The following is a 24312-nucleotide window of genomic DNA, read 5'->3' on the forward strand; positions in this document are numbered from 1 at the left end:
GGACATAAAAAACGGGTGGCATATAGACAACGCGACGCTACTCGCTGAATCAGAAGAGGCCCTAAAAAGATCATAGATCGGGTGGAATCTAGAAGTTTAGAATAGGGATTGGGAATGAACACACAAAAGTCAAAAGCAGTGATAGTGAGAAGGAATACATCAGAAGAAATTAGTGGGAAGATTAAAGTGGATGGTGTCACACTGGAACAAGTAGATAAGTTTTTCTATTTGGGAGAAATGACAGCAGAAGATGGTAAATGTGACGCAGTAGTTATAATTACAAAATTTGAGGATGATATGAAACTTGAAATTATATGTTGAATAAACTCGGTTTGTTCTCACTGGAACGAAGGAGGTTGAGGGGCAACCTGGTAGAGGTCTGCAAAATTATGAGGGGCATAGACAGAGTGGATAGTCAGAGACTTTTTACCAGGGTAGAGGGGTCAATTACTAACGGGCATAGGTTTAAGGTGCGAGGGGCAAGGTTTAGAAGAGATGTACGAGGCAAGTTTTTTTACACAGTGGATAGTCGGTGCCTGGAACTCTCTGCCAGAGGAGGTGGTGGAAGCAGGGACGATAGTAACGTTTAAGGGGCATCTTGACGAATACATGAATAGGATGGGAATAGAGGGATATGGACCCCGGAAGTGTAGAAGATTTTAGTTTAGACGGGCAGCATGGTCGGCGCAGGCTTGGAGGGCCAAAGTGCCTGTTCCTCTGCTATACTTTTCTTTGTTCTTTGATAGTAACTATGAGGAGGACAGTGATCTACTTCAAAAGGACCAGAGAAGTTGGTGGGTTGGTTGGATAGGTGGCCGATGAGGTTGAACGTGGAGAAATGTGAAGTGATTCAGGTTGGGAGGTGTTGGTTACAGAACAATGTCACTTGAAGAGGTCTTCAGAAGGTTAGCCGAAAGTCTTGATTCACTGCTCATAACTCTATACATAGAGACAGTAGAGACAAGGGGACCTATCTCCATGTCTCGGCCTTTACGTGTCTCTGTTGAACACCACATTGACACTAGGTCTGGGTCATGTGCCCTCTTACATCATTGTGTGGGCGGGACTGTGTACAGCCCAACATTGACTCTCTGCGTACAATTCATTCTGGCAGAAAGGAAATGGAGATACAATTAGGCTACAGGAGCAGAGGGGCCTAGGTGCTCAATGAAGGAGACAGGACAGGTTGAAAGTGCAGCTCATAAAGCAGGCACTAAAATGCAGTATCTTCAGCTTGATTCATAGGGGCATAGAGCACCAAAGTAAAGAAGTAGCGATTAACTTGGCCTCAGCTAGAGTATTGCGCCCAGTTCTGGGTTCCGCATTGTCAGATGAATGTGAAGAAATTGGACAAAGTACAGAAAAGAGTCACGAGAATACTTTGAGGGACAAAGAACTATAGATATGAAGATATATTGGAGACGTTGGGACCATTTGGTGAGGGGAAGGTCGAGAAGCGATTCGAAATGGGGCAGAGGTGGGAAAACGACACAAAGTGAATTACTCATTCAGACAGCCAGTGCAGACATAATGGGCCGAATGGTCTCCTTCTAGTATGTGGCAATCCTGTGATTCTGTGACCTCTATTGAAACTGCATGAACAGATGATAATGCCTTTTTTATAACCTAAACCAGATGGCCTGTCAATCAAAGTAGTCTTGCTGATGTTTTTGTAATATCTCCCACTGACAGCTTCAGCTTGTTTTTTTAAATTATTTTTAACAGCGGGGGTTTTAAAAACTTCAGGTCATGACACTTAATCAGACCTTACCAACCTTCAAGAACATTCACCAATTTATAACTTCTGTACTGCGGTTAAGACCCTTGGACCAGCCAAACAGGGGTCTGATTTAACTCAGAGTTCAGTTCAAAGAGCCATGTTGAGTTTGGGCTTCTTGCGTAAATCTTGACCCATCCCCCACCCACTGCTGGCAAATATTGGATCTGTAGGGGATGAGGGCTAGACCATCACATCCGGATCCTGTCCGCCATTTTTCAATGTCTCCCCGGCTCCCTGAACAAGCACGGACGTTCTCCCCACTGTATTGGCCAGTATATTCCCTTCAGTCAACATCACATAAACAGAATAGCTGGTCATAATCGCATTGCTTTTCGTGGGAGAATGCTGTGCACTTCATTCCCATATGTTGTGCGGCTTGGTAGCACAGTGGTTAGCACTGTTGCTGCAAAGCGCCAGGGTCCCAGGTTTGATTCCCGGCATGGGTCACTGTCTGTGTGGAGTCTGCACGCTCTCCCCGTGTCTGCGTGGGTTTCCTCCGGGTGCTCCGGTTTCCTCCCACAAGTCCAAAGATGTGCAGGTTAGGTGGATTGGCCATGATAAATTGCCCCTTAAGTGTCCAAAAAAAGGTTAGGTGGGGTTACTGGATAACGGGGATAGGGTGGCGGTATGGGCTTAAGTGGCGTGTTTTTTCCAAGGGCTAGTGCAGACTCGATGGGCTGAATGGCCTCCTTCTGCACTGTAAATTCTATGATTCGATGATTCTGTCAAACACTGCCTTCTCAAGGCAACTATATGGGTGGGGAGCAAATATTAACCTAGCATCCCCTGAAACTATTTTGCAAAATATCCTGTGGTTGCGAAAGGTGCCCTATAAATATAACTCCAGGTGTCGGACTATTTTGTCCCCTTTCTACTCAATTTAGTGAAGCATTCATAAACGTACGGTCACGGGCCCCAGCAACACATCCAGCTCTCACCTTGGACTGAGTGCATCACAGACTCCTCCTCCCTCTGCGAAGACACGGCGAGGTCTATCTTAGAAAGGAACAAGAGGTCCAGGTATTCACTTTCCTGGGGACGATACCGCCCATCATGGGCTTGCAATGAGCTGCCCTCGGCCGAGAATCTCTGCCCCGCCACCTGCCTCAGTGTGAACTGAAGGCAGGCAAAAAGCACTCAAAGCAGCAGCAGCTTAAAACTTCAGACACACCACACACAGACACACACACACAGCGAGTTCTCCCTGAAGACCAGGCTCCGGGAATTCGGAACGATTCCCGTCAAGGAAGTGAGAGCGCCTGGATTTCAGTGCAGTCCCCCCATGGCAGGAGGTGCACCGACAGGCTTGAAGCACCGACCGACACAGCAGGGCGTTTGTGAAACTGGCTCAGAAAGCCAGTTGCGAAACTATCTTGGCTGCGCTGCCTGCCTGGGATTTATTGCTTCACTCCCCACTGTGTCGTACGCTCCATTGTTGTCTCGGTTTTCTTGTTCTTTTTCTTTCCCCTTTCAAAAACATTCGTACGACAAACAACAATCTTTTGGCCGTCGGAGGTGATGCTATGGCCCTCCTCCGCATGGGAAAAGGGAATCGAGCTGATCCAGGATTTTCCTGTTTGCCAGACTGACAGCTTCATCGCCCCGTCGGTGAATCACTGCACAATGAGCACACTGCAAGGCAGGCTAAACACCAACCAGTCCTTTGGGACACAACGCCAATATTTATAGCTGCTCAGAGAAGCTGACAGGCCAGGAGGAGGCCATTCGGCACCTCGTGCCTGTGCTAGCTCTCTTCAGAGAGCTGCCCAATTCAATCCCAAGCCCCATAGAATTGCCTTGTCGACATTTACAATGGTGGGGGGGGGGGGGGGGGGGGGGGTGTACCCAAGAACCGTTCATGTTGTGGGGGGGTACCCAAGAACCGTCCATGTTTAGCACACTGGGCTAAATCGCTGGCTTTGAAAGCAGACCAAGGCAGGCCAGCAGCACGGTTCAATTCCCTTAACAGCCTCCCCGAACAGGCGCTGGAATCTGGCGACTAGGGGCTTCTCACAGTAACTTCATTGAAGCCTACTCGTGACAATAAGCGATTTTCATTTCATTTTTCATGTACGTGTGCTATCCAGAGTGAACCGGTTCACGACCAAACTCTCCCTGGAGCTCAAAGCCCCCCGCATAAGGACCCAAAATTCCAGCCTCCCCCACCCCACCCCCCTCAAAAGCTTTTGCATTTATTTGGAGCCCTTCACTACCTCAGGAGTTCCCAGCGTTTTTTCACAAATTGGTTTCATCGCAACAGTGGTTCCACTTCAAATGGGCTACGTTGGCCTGAAGCCGTGAGAGGTGCGATAGAAATGCAAGCCCCCCCTTTCTTTCGCTGGATGGTTGGAACCAAAGCTTTGGAACCTCACCAGCCCATCACCCTGACGGTGGAGGAATGGGGGTGGGGTGACCCACACTCCACAGATGCGCGCCCCCACCTCGGGTCAGCGTCCACGCACTGGGAAGATCTGGAGTGAGGTCCTGAACGTGATGTGCTCACTCCGAGGCAAGGATACTCTCCCCGAGCCTCTGGTATCTCGGGTTGAATCTTTAAATAGCTACATGGCTGTTGCTGGTAGGGCCCGTGATTTTCTGTCACTATTGTTTTCATGCTTTTGGACTGTCTTGGAACATGTTTGTTATGGGGGTTCATTGGAATCCATATTTTATGAATAAAAATTTGACAAGTTCACTTTGGTCTGTGAGCAAGCTGCTTTTTTCCAAAATGATCACATGACTTGAGCTAAATGACCAGCAAGACCTTTTAGGATATAAGAAGTTCTGGCTGAACGTGTTTTTTTTTTAAACCAAATGGCCGGGATTCTCCCTTCTGGGGACTAAGTCCGCATGCCGGCGGGAAAACCTCCACCAACGACTCCGGCGTCAACGGCCCGGCCAAGGTAAGGAATTCTCCGCTGCCTAGGGGGCTAGCTGGATGCTGGAGCGGTTGGCGGCCCTCCAGCTGGCGCCGAAGGGCCGGCGCGAGTTCCCACATGCGCGGAATGGCCGGCGTGATCGCGCACATGCGCGGAACTGCCGATGTGATTCCGTGTATGCGCAGACCGGCCAGCATATTTTCGCACATGTTCGTTTCTCCTCGACGGCCCCCGGGCAATATGGCGGAGCCCTACAGGGGCCCAGCGCGGAAGGAAGATGTGCCCCCACAGAACAAGCCCGCCCGCAGATCAGTGGGCCCCGATTGCAGGCCAGGCCATCGTGGCCCCCCCCCCCGGGGTTGGATCGCCCCACGTTACCGCCGCCCCTGCCCCCCCCCCCCCCCCCCCCCACCGAGGACCGCCCACGCATACTCACCTGCCAGGTCCCACCTGTGACGGCCCCCGACCGGCTTGGCGGGAATCCCGCCCCCGCCCGTAAAATGGTGCCGGAAAATACGTCAGCTGGCGTTGGGGCAGTGGGGCGGGATTTGCGCCTCCCCCTGGGGTCTCGCTCTCTTTCTCCCTCTCCGTCTCCCCCCCCCCCCCCTCTCTCTGAGACAGTGTTGCTTTGGAAAGGACTTCCAGACCACCATTGTGACCAGTGCTTTGTCTCTGCATGCAGGGACACCAAACCAAGTCAAGACCTTTTTGAACTTTATAATTTTTCCAAAAGCGTTCCCCGATGCCAATCTTACACAGAGACCTTATTTGTCTTGTCCTTTGTTATGTTTGCGTGTGTGCTGGGATTTTGAAAGAGATAAAGCATTACGCTTCCAGATTCAAAATTCAAAGTTCACCAGTTTTGCAAAGCGTTTTTAAAAAGTAAGTTTTGTTTCATGACAAATGGATTATTCTGAGTTTATTGAAAGAAGCCTAGTTGCTTCCTAGGTGCTTCACGGTGGTGTGGAGGTTATTATTGCGGCTCAGTTTCTGAGTGCGTGCTGTTGTCGAGGAGCGTTGCCTGTTCATTGTGCTTCTGGGGTGATTATATGCAGCGATTTTTTATTTATTTATTTTTTTCCCCCAGATTCCCAGTCGGCGCAGCCTATAGGTGGGACATGTGCCCCTATTGGTGTAAACTCGGAAAGTCTCAAGGCAAGGGACTGTCAGTGAATTAAATTAAGTAGCTAAGGAGGGGAAACATTGTTCATACTTTTAATCTGGAGAATGTAGCATGAGGGAGAGGATTAAACTACTTTCACTTTATTACCTATTCATGTGGCAAAGTTCCAAACCTGCACAAGGGTCAGAAATGATGATTCTTTTCTCATCATGTGAGTATCGCTGGGCTGGGCCAGCATTTGTTGCCCTTCCCTAACTGCCCTTGAACTGAGGGGCTTGCTGAGGGCCTGGAGTCACATGTAGGCCAGACCAGGCAAGGACGGGCAGATGTCCTTGCCTAAAGGACATTAGTGAACCAGATGGGTTTCTACAACAATCGATGATAGACATCATGGTCGCCATGACTGAGACTCACTTTATAATTCCAGGTTCAAGTCCAACAGGTTTGTTTCGAATCACTAGCTTTCGAAACATTGCTCCTTCCTCGGGTGAATGGGCCATTCACCTAAGGAAGGAGCAGTGCTCCGAAAGCTAGTGATGCAAGACTAACCTGTTGGACTTTAACCTGGTGTTGTAAGACTTCTTACTGTGCTCACCCCCAGTCCAACGCCGGCATCTCCACATTATTTATAATTCCAGAGTTATTAATTGAATTGAAATGCCTTACGGGATGTGGGGTTCTTACCCCAGAGCATTCGCCTGTCTCTGGATTACTAGCTCAGTGACATTACCTGCACACCACAATCTCTCCCAATATTTTGTTACCTCACTCTTCAGGGATCATTCCAGGAGACCTTACCTAATTCTGGTAAGATATTCACGTTGAGCAGCTTTGCAGTAAACCGCTTCCTGTGTGGGTCTATTAAAGAGTGAAGGTGGAAGGCAGTGGCTTGATGGTATTGTCACTGGACTAATAATCCAGAGATCCAGAGTAATGCTCTGGGGACCCCGGTTCAAATCCCGCTAGGGCCGATAGTGAAATTTGAATGCAATAAAATCTGGAATTAAAAGTCAAATGACGACCATGAAACCATTGCCGATTGTTGTAAAAACCCATCTGGTTCACTAATATCCTTTTAGGGAAGGAAAATTGTCATCCTTACCTGGTTTGACTCCAGACCCACAGCAATGTGGTTGACTCTTAAATGATGTCAGGGATGGGCAATAAATGTGACCCAGCCAGCAACACCCCATCCCCATGAATAGATAATGAAAAAATTCCAGACATTGCAATGATCACATATGGGCTTTTTCTGCACCGGTGGATCTGCTCAGGTGTTGCTCATGTTTAAGTCTGACGTTACGCTGTTTTGTCAGGGTAGACGTCTCACTCCATGCAGCACCCATTGAGTCATTCAGATTCTCACAGACAGCTGTATGATTGACCTGCCCTTTAAAACTACAAGGCAACTGCTATAAAGTCAAGTGCCTTTTTTAAGTTCAATTTGTGCATTCTGATTGCTCCATTAGGTCAGGAAACAGAAACAATTGTCTGAATTTAATTTTTCTATGTCTGGTCAATAGACACAATTTTAGTTCTGGGGTTGGGGCCCCAGTAACAGGTGTCGGGTCCCAACATCGCATCTCAGTACTGCCTGGGGTCCGATGCAATTTCTGATGGGCTGGCTAATTAGTAGTTAAGGAGCACAGTCATTGTCCAATTAATGTTTGTCTCGGAGGTTAGGTGGATTAGTGTGGAGTTACAGGAATAGGGCATCTGATTGGGCCTAGGTAGGGTGGTTTTTTGAAGGGTTAGTGTAGACTCGATGGGCCAAATGGCCTCCTTCTGCACTGTAAGGATTCTATGATTCTATCCTGAAGCTGGAGGGCCTTGTGACCCTGGGGGATCAGCAGCCTCACCTTCAGGAAGTGGGGGGGGGGGGGGAATGTCAACTTTGATAGGAGAGAGGGAGAGGATGAAGAGGCACTTCAAAGAACAAAGAAAAGTACAGCACAGGAACAGCCCCTTCGGCCCTCCAAGCCTGTGCCGACCATGCTGCCCGTCTAAACTAAAATCTTCTACACTTCCATGGTCTGTACCCCTCTATTCCCATCCTATTCATGTATTTGTCAAGATGCCCCTTAAACGTCACTATCGTCCCTGCTTCCACCACCTCCTCCGGTAGCGAGTTCCAGGCACCCACTACCCTCTGTGTAAAAAAACTTGCCTCGTACATCTCCTCTAAACCTTGCCCCTCGCATCTTTAAACCTATGCCGCCTAGTAATTGACCCCTCGACACTGGGACTATCCACTCTGTCTATGCCTCTCATAATCTTGTAGACCTCTTACCAGGTCGCCGCTCAACCTCCATCGTTCCAGTGAAAACAAACAGAGTTTATTCAACCTCTCATCATAGCTAATGCCCTCCATACCAGGCAACATCCTGGTAAATCTCTTCTGCACCCTCTCTAAAGCCTCCACATCCTTATGGTGGTGTGGTGACCTGAATTGAACACTATACTCCAAGTGTGGCCTAACAAAGGTTCTATACAGCTGCAACATGACTTGCCAATTCTTATACTCAATGCCCCGGCCAATGAAGGCAAGCATGCCGTATGCCTACCTTCTCCACCTGTGTTGCCCCTTTCTGTTGACCCATACACCTAGATCCGTAAAGCATTCCTAGGTGCTTCAGGGGAGCAACGACCAAACAAATATTTAACACTGAGCTGCCTCTGGAGATTAATGCCGTTCAATGACCCCAGCGAGTAGGTTTTATGGAACATCCCAGAAGTCAGAGAGGCAGGCAGGTGGCGAGGTGGAGGAAACCCAAAGCTTTGGGTCAATGCAGCCCAAAAGTACGGCCCCCAACGATGGAGCGGTTGAATTAGCAGACGTGCAAGGGGGCCAGGTTTAGGGGAGTGCAGATATCTTGGAGGATTGTGGAACTGCGGACGATTACAGAGATAAGGAGGGGCCAAGTCTATGGCAGGGTTTGAGAGGAAGGATGACGTCTGGCACATGCAGGGTTAATGTGGAATTGGGTACAGTGCCGTCCAGACAGTGATGTAAGAGAACATGACCCACAGAAGGGCCAGTCTGGTGTTGGTTAGAGAAGTTCACATAAGCAAACCCTTTACTGTACATATGCATATAGTTATTTTGGTTATTAAATACATACTGTTGACCTATAGCCCGACAACCACAAAGATGTCATTAAGAGGGGGGTTGGTGTGGGGTTGGGGACAGTGGAATTTAACCCTGAAAAGTGTGAGGTGATGCATTTTGGGAGGACTGACAAGGCAAGGGAACAAACAACGAACGATTAGCCCACATCAACTTTGAATCCTGATTTGCAGTGTTCTTTATTCTTTCGGGTTTTGGCAAAGGTTGGTATCATGACCAGTACAGGCTTGAAGGGCAGAAGGGCCTGTTCCTGTGCTGTATTGTTCTTTGTTCATTGTTCAGTGGAACAATTAATAACACATAGCTTAAGTAATCATCTTTATGCTGCTTTGTTCCTGTTTCCAGCTTCTACTTTGTGGGTTGTTCACCAAAGATCCAGGAGTTCTGGCAGCTGTAAAATTGAGGAATCTCTTTCGCGCCCAGAACGCGGGGTGCGTGACCTGCTCTCTGACGGCGCTCTAGGTGGGAGGACTCCCTCGTATTCTGAAGGAAACTGGCCTTGGACAGCACGTCGACGTCACGAAGAGGCGGTCCACCCCGCTGGGCTGCGGGCCTGCGCACTGCTTGATCCGGCACATATTGGTGGGATGATCGGCAATCCCAACAGTCCGTCCAGGCCGACATTTTTAAAGGCCAGTCACGGCAGTAGGGCGTTCCTCCCCCGAATGGGAACGCCGCAACCGAGCGCCGCGACCCTCCTGAAACCTTGTGATCCCGAGTTTGAAAACCCCCGATTTATGAGGAGAAAGTAAACTGTGGTACAAAGGAAACCCCCAAGGTCCAGTGAGTGAAACAGCAAAGAAACAGACACTCCCAGTGTTTGAGAAGCAATACCCTAAGCGACCAGCAGAGCGACCTTGCAGGCGCTGTGGAGCAAAGAGCCCCAACAGGTGACATCAATGTCCTGCAATTCAGCTGAAATCTTTTACTGGAACAGAATTGGACACGTTAACAGTGTGCAAGGCCAGAACATCTAAACCCACAGAAGACCCAAAGATGATTCATGGGCCTGGCAGACTCTGACTCCTGGCCACAGGCATGCTTCTGAAATTATTAAGGTATGGCAGCGAGCAACTCTTTCAGCTGACGTATGTCATTTGTAACCAGCCTTGTTATCTCTTTAATAGAGATGCCTGTCCAACCGTGAAACTCTCAGAACAGCAGGAGATGTCAAGACAACCACTGTTGTAAATTATACCGACCTGCATGCTCCCGAGACCCCAGACAAGGAAGACCACCCTGACTGGCACATCAGCTCTGAATTGCCTTCTCTCTTTGCAGAGCAGGTTTGTCCATTTTTGTTACAGTTGCAGGTAGGACCCCATTGGTCAGACCAGCCACCCACTCAGATTGTTACCATGAGGCCTCCAGCGGAGGATAGTCAGGAGAGCAACCAACAGCCAGCAGTGCCTCAACCTCCAGCACCGTCGACTGTCAACAACGCGACCACAGAGTGAACACTGCAACTCACCGGCAGTGTGACGGACGATGCTGGAACCAAGGCACAGCCAAACATTGCCGACAGCCCACCTCACAGCCAAATGCAAAGGTGAGCTCACTGAAAAACCACGTCCTGAGAACAGGAATGGTCATCCTCCGTCACACAGGAATGACCCCCGCAATGAAAAAAAAAAGGGGGGGAGAGAAAAAAACGAGATGGAGCTGAGCACAAGGTTCGTCCGTCCTGAAAGAAACTTAATGGAATAGCAAGCACCTATCACCACAACTGTCAAATCCACAAAGGGCGGTTCAATACTGGGGGGCTGGTTTAGCACAGGGCTAAATCGCTGGCTTTGAAAGCAGACCAAGGCAGGCCAACAGCACGGTTCAATTCCCGTACCGGCCTCCCCGAACAGGTGTCGGAATGTGGCGACTAGGGGCTTTTCACAGTAACTTCATTTGAAGCCTACTTGTGACAATAAGCGGATTTTCATTTCATTCATTTGAATACCAAGGAATGGAAGAAATGGATAAAAAGACAGATACCAAAACAACCTCCAAATCAGCAGAGTTTACCTGGAACAACAGAGTCTAACACTCCTCCAACACTAGTGCGAGTGAGATATGGAAATATTAGAAAGCCTTCAGACCACCTGAAACTATGAACTCGGAGACTTGAAGTAGGGGGATGGGGGGGGGGGGGGGGGGGGGGGGGGGTAATAATAATGTCAATAAAAGAGGTAAACTAGAATAACTTGAAAGACATTGGATAAAGTCTCGGGGGAGGTGTAGTGTAAGGATCTGGCACATATAGGGTTAACACGACACTGAATACAGTACTGTCCAAACGGTGATGTAAGAGAATACAAGATCACACCCAGGGGTCAGTCTAGTGTTGGACAGAGCTGTGTGCACGAGCAAGCATGGAGACAGCTCCGAGCTTGAACCCTCTACTGTAAAAATGTGCACAGTTCTTGTAGTTAATAAATACATACGGTTAACCTTCCTAAGACGACACAAACTTCATGAAGATTGACTGAACGGCATCCAACACCCTCCAACAGGTGAGACTTTTAAAGTGGACAGAGAGCCAATGTTTACTCCAAATCATCGAAAACAAATGACGTTATGGTCCGCTGGCAGAGTTGGGTGGAGTTTAGATTTAATAATTTGATTTAAGACCACATGAAAGTATTGCATTTTTAAAGCACCTTTCACAACCTCAGCTTTCACAGCAAATGAAAGAGAGAGAGAGACGTCAGCTCAAAAATGTAATTAATTTTCTGGGAAGTGTTTTGGGATGTCCCGAGGTCAGGGAAGGTGCTTTGGGTTGTCAATCCACCAGGATTGGCCCGGAGTCTCCGGAAATTGAAGGTCAATCTCCAGGTCACAGCTGTCTCTAAAATCCCTACAGTGCACAAGGAGGCCATTCGGTCCATCGACTCTCTGAAAGAGCACCCTATCCAGGCCCACTCCCTTGCCCCGTTCCCGTAACCCCACCCAACCTGCACCTCTTTGGACTGTGGGAGGAAACCGGAGCACCCGGAGGAAACCCACGCAGACACTGGGAGAACGTACAGACTCCGCACAGTCAGCCGAGGCTGGAATCGAACCTGGGTCCCTGGAGCTGTGAGGCAGCAGTGCTAACCACTGTTTGCCGTGTTGCGTGCAGCCCTGGAGAAACATCATCGGTTAATTAAAAACATTTTTTTTGCCACTTTGTTTTGGAACATTTCTTGGTCCCGGATATTAAAATATTGAAAATGGGGGATTGGGGTGGGGGGTGGGAGGCTAAATGCCTGACAGTCAAGCATCCGGATAGTTTCCAATTGCTGTGGGAAAACGGAGAAAAAAAAGTAAATAGGATCAGGGGTAGGCCATTCGGCCCATCGAGCCTGCTCCACCATTCAACATGATCGTGGCTGATATTCTATGTCACCGTCAGATTCCTGCACTCCCTCCGTACCCCTTGAGACCTGTAGGGTCTAGAAACCTATCTGTTTCCTTCTTAAACCCATTTGGTGATTTGACCTCTCCAGTACTGTCAGAATTGTATACGGCAGGGCTTCACGAGGGTTGATGCGTATAAAGGCTGGGCCAGTGGGAGGGGGAGTCATGTGACAAAAACTCCAGGATTACATTGAATCGCAGTTGGCAACTCCAAGAGCATTAGAACAACACCAGTTCTTTCTTTCTCTCCGAAATTGAACACTATCAAACACTAACAATGCAAAGTGGAGGGCTTGCTCTGCGGTGTGAGGCGCCACCTTGTGGTTTATCTGCCCATTGCCCCGTCCCCTGGTGCATGTTGGAGATTGGGCCGAGATACCGCTTTCTCCATGCGTGTGACCACAAGGGGGAAAGTGAAATGCAAAATAGGTCACGTGCTGAAGCAAAAGGTGGAAGGTTCTGGAAACAGCCAGTAGGTGAGTCAGCATTTCTGGTGAGGGAAGGGATAAAACAGAGTCAATGGGCTGGATTCTCCGATTCTGAGCCAAAGTGCGGAGGATCTGCGGCGTTTTACGTCAAAATAATCGGCGTCGCAGCCGTGCCGAGTAAAACCCACGGCTCCCACGATACAAAGGGCTGGAGAATGGTTGGGCCCATGGCCGCGCATGTGCATGTTCATGGTGACTACCATGTGCATGGTGCATGTTCACGGTGACTACCTGCAGCGGTCACACCGTAAAACATAGTGCCGGCCATGCGCGGCCCCAACTCGCCAAATACTGCCCCAACCTGCCAAATACTGCCCCCCCCCCCCACGCCTCGCGAAAGGCCCCCCCATCCCCCCGGCCAGCAGCACAGCACCTGCCCGACTGTGGAGGCGTTGGACAGTCCACAGCCACCACGTTGGGTCCCCGACCGCGGAGACCCACACGTAAACCGTGGGGAACCCAGCCCATCGGGGGCGGAGCATCGGGGGAGGGCCTTCAGGTGACGCGCCGAGGCGTGCAGTGCGCGGCACGGTGACGCCATTTTGGAGGGGGCCGAGCAGACAAACCCTGCGTCAAACAGGCACCGCCCCGGGATTTCAGCGTCAAAAGGGATTTTCCACCCGATCGCTGATTACGACAAAGGGCGACTCATGTTTCTGGAGTGGATCCTTCATTGAACGGAGTCTGAACTCTTTACCTCGACTCGCCCAACATTAACCAGGATGTTAATCAGCCCGAAACCGGCTCCAGCCATTTCTCAGCAGCCCTTGGTCCTCGCTTAAATTGGGTGTTGCTGGCAGCCATCTCAAACATTTTCACGGCGCACAGGTAAATCTGGTGTTTAGACCTTCAAATATGCAAATTAAGAGCCAAAGGCAGGTTTTAGCTCCCACACAGAAATTGGGCAGCAGTGATTGGCATAGCGAGTGTCGGGCCTAACACAAGTCAGCATTCTTCAGCGGCCCCAGCGCCTGTCAATGAAAGGTACGCATTTTCAATTAGATACTGAAGAGAAAAATCCTGTCAGTGGAGGCTCCAAGCCCTCCACCCTCCCATGATCTCCACACAATCATATTGCCCGCTCCAACGCCGGCCTCCTCAGTTTGTTTTATTTTCCCCTGGGATGTGGGCATCGCTGATTGGGCCAACGTTTAGCGTCCATCATAATTGCCCTTCAGAAGGTGGTGGTGAGCAGCCATCGTGAACCGCTGCAGTCCATGTGGTGTAGGTACACCCACAGCGCTGTTAGGGAGGGAGCTCCAGGATTTTGAACCCAGTGACAGCGAAGGAACGGCCGATATATTTCCAAGTCAGAGAGGAACTTGCAGATGGCGGTGTTGCCATGTACCTGCTGCCCTGGTCCTTCTAGGGGGTAGAGGTCAAGGGTTTGGAAGGTGCTGCTGAAGGAGCCTTGGTGAGTTCCTGCACCCTGGAGATGCTGCTACTGTGCGGCTGTGGTGGAGGGAGTGAATGTTTAAGTTGGTGGATGGGGTGCCACTTGATTGAGAAATATGTGACTGGGAAATATTTGGGCAATTTATCACATTGCCGTGTAGTTGCCAGTGTTGTATCTGTACCGGAACAGTTTGGCTAGGGGTGCGACTGGTTCTGGAACACAGGTCTTCAGGACTGTGGCCGAGATATTATCAAGGCCCAAAGCCTTTACGGTGTCCAGTGCCTTCAGCTGCTTCTTGATAAGAGGTGGACTGTGTCGTATTGGCTGAAGCCTGGCTTGTGTGACGTTGGGGACCTCCGGAGGAGACCGAGATGGATCATCCACTCAGCATGTACGGTTAAAGATGCTCCAGTCTTATCTTTTGCACCCTCTTCATTGAGGATTGGTATGTTTGTGGAACCTCCTCCTCCAGTTATGCTTAATTGTTAAGTACCATTAATGATTGGACATGACAGGTCTAAAGAGGTGAGACCTGATCCGATGGTTGTAGAACTGCTTAGCTCTGTCTGTCACTTGCTGCTTACGCTGTTTGGCACACAAGTAGTCCAGTGCTGTAGCTTCACCAGGTGGATGCCTGGCGTTGCTCCTGGCATGCTCTCCTGCACTCTTCGTTGAACCAGGGTTAATCCCCTGAAAACTGTCATGGACAGACTAATCTCTGATGGGCAGATTGTGAGGACTTCACCAAGTATGTTTTTCTCTCTTGTTGGTGCCCTCACCCGCAGTCCCGGTCCAGCAGCTATGTCTTTTTGGACCCGGTCAGCTCGGTCCGAGGTGGTATTACCGAGCCACCCGTGGTGATGGACATTGGAGTACCTCCACCCGGTATCTTGCCATTCCCAGTGCTTCCTCCAAGTGGTGTTCAACATGGAGGTGTACTGATTCATCAACTGAGGAGCACCAGGACTTGCTCGCGGGACGTTACTTAGGGAAGGGAGGGGCACAGCATCGGTCAAGGTCAATGGATGATGGGCCCCGAGGATGGGTGACCAGACATTGGCGGCTTGCTGGCGAAGTACGAAGAGGGCCCAATATTGAGCTGGGTTCAGGCTCGCTGGCTGCTCAGCTTGCACAGCCTCGAGTCTAGGCCCCAACAATAGCTCACCGCGTCAGATCCATGGTAGACCCATCCAACTTCCTTTTGAAAGTTACTATTGAATCCGACCTGGAGGAGGCTCACTTGCAAGAGGGAGACTTACCCTGGCACCTGTGTACTGAGCTTCGCGTGAGGAAGGAGTACTGGAAGCAAATGGGGTGGGGGGGGGGGGGGGGGGGGTGAGGGAAAGGGTGGGGGAGGGGGGCAGCACCTGGCCAGAAAGAGAAAGGCCAAATGTGATTATAACAGAATACTTATGGAAGCATGAATTAGGTTAGCTGTGCATCGCCACAGATCTCAAAGTGGACAATAACAAGGGTAATTCTGTGTAGTCACACTGGCAAGATCCAGGCCAATGGTCCAGCGAGGGGAGAGCTGCGCTGTCAGAGGTGCTGCCTTCCTGTGCAGATGGTGAAGCAAATCCCCGCCTACCCTTCTCAGGTAAATCATAGAATCACAAGAATGTACAGTGCAGAAGGAGGCCATTTGGCCCATCGAGTCTGCACCGGCTCTCGGAAAGAGCATCCGACCCAAGCCCACGCCATCACTCCCCCCGCGTAACCCAGTAACCCCCACACAACCTTTTTTGGACACCAAGAGCAATTTAGCATGGCCAATCCACCCAACCTGCACATCTTTGTGGCTGCGGGAGGAAACCGGAGCACCCGGAGGAAACCCACGCAGACACGGGTAGAACGTGCAGACTCCGCACAGACGGTGACGCTAGCCGGGAATCGAACCTGGGACCCTGGAGCTGCGAAGCAACTGTGCTAACCACCGAGCTACCGTGCTGCCCAGGTAAAAAGGTCCCGTGGCTGCAGAATCTCCTGGCAAAGTATTAACCCTCACAAAAAAAAACAGATGTCGGCTGTCGGTGGGAGCTTGCTGTGCACATATTGGCTGCTGAGTTTCCTACGTCACAACATGACTGCACTTCATTGGCTTGCATAGGGTTGTGAAAGGCTGTATAGAAATGTATTTTACTCCCTTCATCCTCCTGGTAATTTTTTTTTGCCAGACATGTTACGGCAGCACTGGAATGCAGAGCTTCCAGGTTAATTGATAGACTCCACCGCCAGTCAGTTTGATCCTTTCAGTCAAGCTACTGTGCTTGGCCTCATTAACAAACTGCTTCAACTCGTCCATCATCAGGCCGCCATTTCAGATCTCCCCACAGTTATTGTTGCCAATTCAGGTGGATCGTTCAAATCAGAAACATTTTTCCTCAATGAGGGGGAACGTGGAAACTTGAGACACAATGTAGGCGCTCGGAGCTGCCTCTATAAATATAACAAGTCTTGCCGAGCACCCGTGGCAGGTAAATCATAGAATTTACTGTGCAGAAGGAGGCCATTCAGCCCATCGAGACTGCACCGGCCCTTGGAAAGAGCACCCCACTTAAGCCCCACGCCTCCGCCCTATCGCCTTTATCCCCGTAACCCCACCCAACCTTTTGGACACTAAGAACAATTTGTCATGGCCAATCCACCTAACCTGCTCATCTTTGGACTGTGGGAGGAAACCGGAGCACCCGGAGGAAACCCACGCACACACGGGGAGAACGTGCAGACTCCGCACAGAGTGACCCAAGCCGGGAATCGAACCTGGGACCTTGGAGCTGTGAAGCAACTGTGCTGACCGTGCTACAATGCTGCCTGATTTTGCAAATGTTTTAGCCATTCAGGGAAGTCGGAACAGGCTGCAGTCCTTTCTTCTAGAGAAAAAAAGAGAAAGGGGGTGTGGTGACCCAATCGGGGGCTTTACATTCATAGGAGGTTTTAAAATTCCTTCATGGGATGTGACCGTCTCTGGCTGGGCCTTCATTTATTGCCCAACCCTGAAGGCATTTAAGAGTCAACCACGTTGCAGTGGGTCTGAAGTCACTCTGGAGTCACATGTAGGCCAGACTGGGTAAAGACGGCAGATTTCCTTCCCAGAAGGACATTAGTGAACCAGATGGGTTTTGTAACAGCCCTCACGAGGTCCACGGAGAAACTGTTATTGATCTCTCCGTGGGGTTTGTGGAATGCGAGCTTCCCCGGTAGTGGACGGTGGCCCACTGAGCTGGGGCTCGTAAGATCGAGCGCAACAGCCGACCTGAGCAAGGGCCAGACTGTTGGTTGTCCCAACGGGGACTGTGATTGTAAATAGTGGCTGCCGAGGAAAGACTTTATGTGAAGGTAAATAATCCTTCGTTATTCCTACTGCTGGCTTCCTGGTCGCCATGATGTGGAGATGCCGGCGTTGGACTGGGGTGAGCACAGTAAGAAGTCTTACAACACCAGGTTAAAGTCCAACAGGTTTGATTCATGTTCCTCAGGATTCACCTGAGGAAGGAGCTGCGCTCCGAAAGCTCGTGTTTGAATCAAACCTGTTGGACTTTAACCTGGTGTTGTAAGACTGCTTACTGGGCTTCCTGGTCATTAAAGGTTTTCCCACAATTGCCAATGATTTCATGGTCACCGTTATATTTCAAACTCCAAATTTCTTTTCAAGTTGAATTCAAATTTCACCATCTGCCACGGTGGGATTCGAACCATACAGCATTATTTTGAGTCTCTGGATTACTAGTCCAGTGACAATACGACTACTTCACTGCCCCCCCCCCCCCCTAAATGGTTTAATGGCTGCTTCCACTTATGGGGAAGACAAAAAACTACGGCCGCAAAATAAGATGGTCACCAATGGATCAAATTCCGAGAATTCAGGAGGAACATTTTATTGAGAGAATGGTTAGAATGTAGAAGTCATTACCACCAGGGGTAATTGCGGCAAAAGCCATGGGTGCTCATCAAGAGAAGTGAGGGAGAAAGATATGCTGGTAGGGTTAGATGATAAAGGACTAGAGGAGGCTCATGAGGAACAGAAACACCAGCAGGGGTCAGCTGGGCAGAATGGCCTGTTTCGGTGCTGGGAATTCTAGGTAAATCCATTCAAGCTCTCCAGACTGCAAACAAAACTGGAAGGATTTATCTATCTCATTTCAGCTGGATAGTACGCTTAACTAATATGGCACATGTTTTTTTCTTTATTCACTGGCTAGATCATTGTTTATTGCCCATCCTTATAACGGCCATTTTAGAAGGTGGTGATGAGCTGCCTTCTTCAATGACTACAATTCGAGGTGTAGGTACACCCACTGTGCTGTTAGGGAGGGAGTTCCAATATTTTGACCCAACAGTGAAGGAATGGTGATATATTCCCAAGTCAGGATGGTGAGTGACTTGGAGTGGAACCTCCCAAGTGGTGTGGTTCCAAGGTATCTGCTGCTCTTGTCCTTCTAGATTGTAATGGTCATGGGTTTGGAAGGTGCTGCCTCAGGAGCCTTGGTGAGTTGCTGCAGTGCATCTTGTAGATGGTACATACGGCTGCCACTGTTAGTCAGTGGTGGAGAGATTGAATGTTTGTGGAAGGGGAGCAATCAAGAGGGCTGCTTTGTCCTGGATGGTGTCGAGCTTTGTGAGTGTTGTTGGAGCTGCACTCACCCAGGCAAGTGAAGAGTATTCCATCCCACTCCTGACTTCTGCCTTGTGGATGGTGGACAGGCTTTGGAGGGTCAGGAGGTGAGTTACTCACCGTAGGATTCCTAGCCTTTTGACCTGCTCTGGTAGCCACAGTATTTAATGGCTAGTCAAGTTCAGTTTCTATAATAATAATAATCTTTATTAGTATCACAAGTAGGCTTACGTTAACACTGCAATGAAGTTAGTCACCACACTCCAGCACCTGTTCGGGTACACGGAGGGAGAATTCAGAATGTCCAATTCACCTAACAGCACGTCTTTCAGGACTTGTGGGAGGAAACCGGAGCACCCGGAGGAAACCCACGCAGACATGGGGAGAACGTGCAGACTCCGCACAGACCAAGTGAACCAAGCCGGGAAGCAAACCTGGGTCCCTGGCGCTGTGAAGTAACAGTGCTAACCACTATGCTACCGTGCCGCCAAGGTCAATGGTAGCCCCCAGGATGTTGATTTTGGGGGATTCAGTGATGGTAATGCCATTGAATGTCAAAGGGCAGTTGTTAGATCCTCTCTTGTCGGAAATGGTCATTGCCTGGCACTTGTGTGGTGCGAATGCAACTTCAAAGATGTGAGTATGCAGTGGTGTCTACTTCGCGTACATTTAGGATTCCACTCCTTAATAACTTGTTGCCTCAGAAATCTCTCCTGATCTCTCTCCTCATAATTAGTGACAGGTTTATGTTGTTGGCCTCTCACCAGTGACAGAGCAGCCAGATGAAACAGTCTCCGAGCATCTGGGCCTACCTGGAGAAGCCGCCTCAAGACCACCCTCTCATTACCTCCCCACACCTGACCCAACAGGCACGGTTTTTGCTAAGCGCCCTCAGGACATTACATTCTGGAAAAGGAGCGAGGCAGCTACAGGTTGTAGCGAACAGTAACACAACATTTTCAACAGCTTTTCATTTAGCCTAGAGGGAGTACTAATATTCAACATAGTGGCACTGCAGTATTTAAGGGATTGAAAACTTTTCTGGCATGCCCACTGGGTGACGATGCTGGCGTGGTGGTTGTTGTGTTCTGCTGCTTCAGATAACACAGGCTGCTACTTGATGCAGTCTGAACTAAAGGATGCTCCAGACTCTGAAATGAGTTCAACGTGTTTGTTGAACTATTAACACAGTTCTCAAATGAGTCCGACTGTCTGCTAATCTAACTGGAGTAACTCTGTCTAACTGTACCAGCTTGCTCGAAGCCACGTACTGGGGTGTGATGCTGCTGATCTACCCTGTCTAACTCTGTCTGTCTGTGGAAAGAGGCAGGGTGTGTGTACCTCATCCCTTAAATCTGGAATTGAAAGCGAGTCCCAGTGACGGTGACCATAAAACTATCATCGATTGTTGTAAAAACCCATCTGGCTCAATAAAGCCAGTTGAGGAAAGAAAATCTGCCTTCTTCACCTGGTCTGGCTTACATGTGACTCCAGACCCACAAAAATGTGGATAACCCTCAAGACCATGAGACCATAAGACACAGGAGCTAAATGAGGCCATTCGGCCCATCAAGTCTGCTCATTCAATCTTGGCTGATATGTTTCTCATCCCCATTCTCCTGCCTTCTGCCCATAATCCCTGATCCCCTTATTAATGAAGACCCTATCTATTTGGTATTAAAGACACTCAGTGATTTGGCCTCCACAATCTTCTGCAGCAATGAGTTCCACAGATTCACCACCCTCTGGCTGAAGAAATTCCTCCTCATCTCTGCTTTCAAGGATTGACCCTTCAGTCTGAGGCTGTGTCCTCTGGTTCTAGTTTTGCCTACGAGTGGAAACATCCTCTCCATGTCCATTCTATCCAGGCCTCTCGGTATCCTTTAATTTCAATAAGACCCCCCTCATCCTTATAAACTGCAATGAGTACAGACCCAGTCTCCTCAAATGCTCCTCATATGACAAGCTCTTCATTCCAAGGATCAGTCTTGTGAACCTCCTCTGGATCCTTTCCAAGGCCAGCACATCCTTCCTTCGATACGGGGCCCAAAACTGCTCACAATACTCCAAATGGGGTCTGACCAGAGCCTTGTACAGCCTCGGAGGTACACCCCTGCCCTTGTATTCCGGTCCTCTCGACATGAATGCTAACATTGCATTTGCCTTCCTAACTGCGGACTGAACTTGCATGTTAACCTCAAGAGAATCTTGAATGATTTCAGACTCCCAAGTCCCTTTGTGCTTCTGATTTCCTAAGCATTTCCCCATTTAGAAAATAGTCTATGCCTAAATTCCTCCTTCCAAAGTTCATAACCTCACACTTTTCCACATTGTGTTCCATCTGCCACTTCTTTGCCCACTCTCCTAGCTTGTCCAAGTCCTTCTGCGCCCCCCCCTGCTTCCTCAATATGACCTGCCCTTCTGCATATCTTTGTATCATCTGCAAACTTAGCAACAGTGCCTTCAGTTCCTTCTTCCAGATCATCCATATATATTGTGAAAAGTTGTGGTCCCAGCACTGACCCCTGAGGCACACCACTAGTCACCAGCTGCCATCCTGAAAAAGACCCCTTTATCCCCACTCTCTGCCTTCTGCCAGTCAGCCAATCCTCTACCCATACCAGGACCCTTAACACCACGGGCTCTTAACATATTTAATAGCCTCCTAAATGCAACCTTGTCGAAGGCCATCTGGAAATCTGAATAGATCACATCCACTGGTTCTCCTTTGTCTAACTTCCTTGTTACCTCCTCAAAGAATTCTAATAGATTTGTCAGACATGACCCCCCCCCCTTGACAAAGCCGTGCTGACTCAGTCCTATTTTATCATGCACTTCCAAGTACTCCGCAATCTCATCTTTAATAATGGACTCTAAAATCATACCAATGACCAAAGTCAGGCTAACTGGCCTATAATTTCCTGTCTTCTGCCTCCTTATCTTCTGAAACATGGTGTTACATTAGCTATTTTCTAATCCTCTGCATCCTGTCATGCCTCCAATGATTCCTGAAAGATCACCACCAATGCCTCCACAATTTCCTCCGCTATCTCTTTCAGGACCCTGGGGTGTAGTCCATCCGGTCCAGGTGATTTATCCGCCTTCAGACCTTTTCAATTTCCCCAGAACCTTCTCCTTAGTGATGGCCACTGCACTCCCCTCTGCACCCTGATTCTCCTGAAGTTCTGGCATCCCACTGGTGTCTTCCATCGTGAAGACTGATGCAAAGTAACTATTCAGTTCCTCCGACATTTCTTTATTTCCTATTACTACTTCTCCAGCCTCATTTTCCAGTGGTCCAATGTCTATTCTTGCCTCTCTCTTAACTTTTATATATTAAAACACTCTTGCTTTCTTCTTTTATATTACTGGATAGCTTCCACTCATATTTCATCTTCTCCCCCCTTTTTGTTTTTTTAGTTGTCCTCTGCTCGCTTTTAAAGGCTTCGCAATCCTCTGGCTTCCCACTAATCTTTGCCACTTTGTATGCTTTTTCTTTAGTTTTTAATGCTGTCTTTGACATCCCTCGTCAGCCATGGATGCCTTGTCCCCCCCTTAGCATGTTTCCTCTTCCTTGGGATGGATTTCTGTCGTGCCTCCCGAATAACCTGCGTGGGTTTCCTCCGGGTGCTCCGGTTTCCTCCCACTATTCCCAAAAGATGTGCTGTTAGGCGAATTGGACATTCTGAATTCTCCCTCAGTGTACCCGAACAGGCGCCGGAGTGTGGCTAGGGGATTTTGACAGCAACTTCATCGCAGTGTTAATGGAAGCCTACTCATGACAATAAGAAAGATTTTAATTATTATTTCTTAATTTCTATTGTGCCTCCCAAATAACCCCTCAAAACGCCTGCCGTTGCTGTTCAACTGTCTTCCCTGCTCGGCTCCCCTTCCAATCAACTCTGGCCAGCTCTTCCCTTTTGGCTTTGTCGATACCTTTATTCAATTGTAAAACTGTTACATCTGATTGCAGCTTCTCCCTCTCAAACTGCAGGGTAAATTCTATCATATTGTGGTCACTGCTCCCTAAGGGTTCCTTCAGCTTATGTTCCCTAATCAAGTCTGCCTCATTACACATCACCAAATCCAGAATTGCCTGTTCCCAAGTGGGCTCTGTCACAAGCTGCTCCAAAAAAACATCTTAGACATTCCACAAATTCCTTTTCTTGGGATCCACTGCCAACCTGATTTTCCCAGTCCACCTGCATATTGATGGCCCCCATGATTATAATATTGCCTTTATTACATGCCTTTTTCTATCTCCTGATTATTTTCTGCCCCACATCCTGACTATTGCTGGGAATGGGGAGGGATGTTGGCGAGTGGTGTTGTGGGGGGGGGGGGGGGGGGGGGGGGGGGGATGCCTCGGAGAGCCTGGAAGAGCTGGAATGTGTTGCTATTAGTCTGGGGGCTGGGGTGAGATCCCTGGAGGGCTGCGAGGCCATTTGAAGTTTGTGATTTAAATTGCATTTTCGGATGATTCCCAATGCAGACCAATTGTCCGGGGGAACTTTGCCCTTCTGGGCCATTGATATGCTAACCCTTACCTGGGAATTTCCGAAGGGGATTCCCCAGCGCATCTTTGGGACACCTACAGTTAGGTATAGGTGCGGGTTAGAACATAAGAACTAGGAGCAGGAGTCAGCCATCTGGCCCCTCGAGCCTGTCCCGCCATTCAATGAGATCATGGCTGATCTTTGGTTATGGGTTAGTGTGCAGGTCCAGCAAATAAAAAGGAAAGCTAATAGAATGTCATTGTTTATTGCCAAGTAGAATTGGTTACAGAAGTGGAGAGGTTATGCTTCAATCGTACTGGACATTGGGTGAGACCACACCTGGAGTATTGTGTGCAGCAAGCATTTTCAAAGTGGGGGGTCATGACCCCCCAGGTGGGTCGCGGGCGGGTGTCGAGAGGGTAGTGGAGCCAGCCATTGAGGCGTTCGCGATTGAAGGAATTCACGCGTAACAGCGGCAGCAGCCGGATTTTAACAATTCTGGCTGTGAGCGGCTTTAAAAATGGCAGCCCCCACCAGGTCAAAGTGTGATCGCAGCATGACGGTGTCTGACTGGGTGGTGATCGCCGATGATCAACAAGGCTATTACCTCGATCTGTTTTGCATCCCTAAACATTACTCAAATTATCCAGAAAGAATATATATTACCATGGTTTAATCATGGACAGAACTGAATGTTTGGACAGAACTGAATGTTTGGCAAAGGAGATATTGAAAGCCATGGGGACTCATCACACTGTTGCCCTCTGTGTACTGAAGGATGGCTAGAAGTATTTTGCTGACCTCATAGACTACATTAAAGCATAGAATCGAAACAGTGACCAGTCAATCCTGATGACAGTGGACTTCACCTGCTTGGAAGAGTTACGGTAATGATCAGTCAACAGGGGAGCTACTCAGGATTTACGAACTCAGGTATGAAATCCATGCTTTCCTCCTCTCTGGCTGAATCGTTTGCTGATGAAACTTCGATGCTAACAATGTCTTACCTTGCAGACATCTT

The 24312-nt window shown here is 49.1% G+C and overlaps 1 protein-coding gene across 7 annotated transcripts in view; it reads right to left on the minus strand.

Moving 5' to 3' along the window:
• palld (palladin, cytoskeletal associated protein) overlaps positions 1–24312 on the minus strand; it is a 499404-nt gene that overhangs the window by 285034 nt on the left and 190058 nt on the right. The window contains exon 1 of one of the 7 annotated variants that reach the window (XM_038805830.1): positions 2719–3240. The exons of the other annotated variants lie outside the window; for them this stretch is intronic. The gene's annotated coding sequence lies outside the window, so the exon portion shown is untranslated. Of the gene's footprint in view, positions 1–2718; positions 3241–24312 lie in introns of those variants that run through there. 7 annotated transcript variants of the gene reach the window in all.

The sequence above is a fragment of the Scyliorhinus canicula genome, chromosome 8 (genome assembly GCF_902713615.1).
Source record: "Scyliorhinus canicula chromosome 8, sScyCan1.1, whole genome shotgun sequence".
NCBI lineage: Eukaryota > Metazoa > Chordata > Chondrichthyes > Carcharhiniformes > Scyliorhinidae > Scyliorhinus > Scyliorhinus canicula.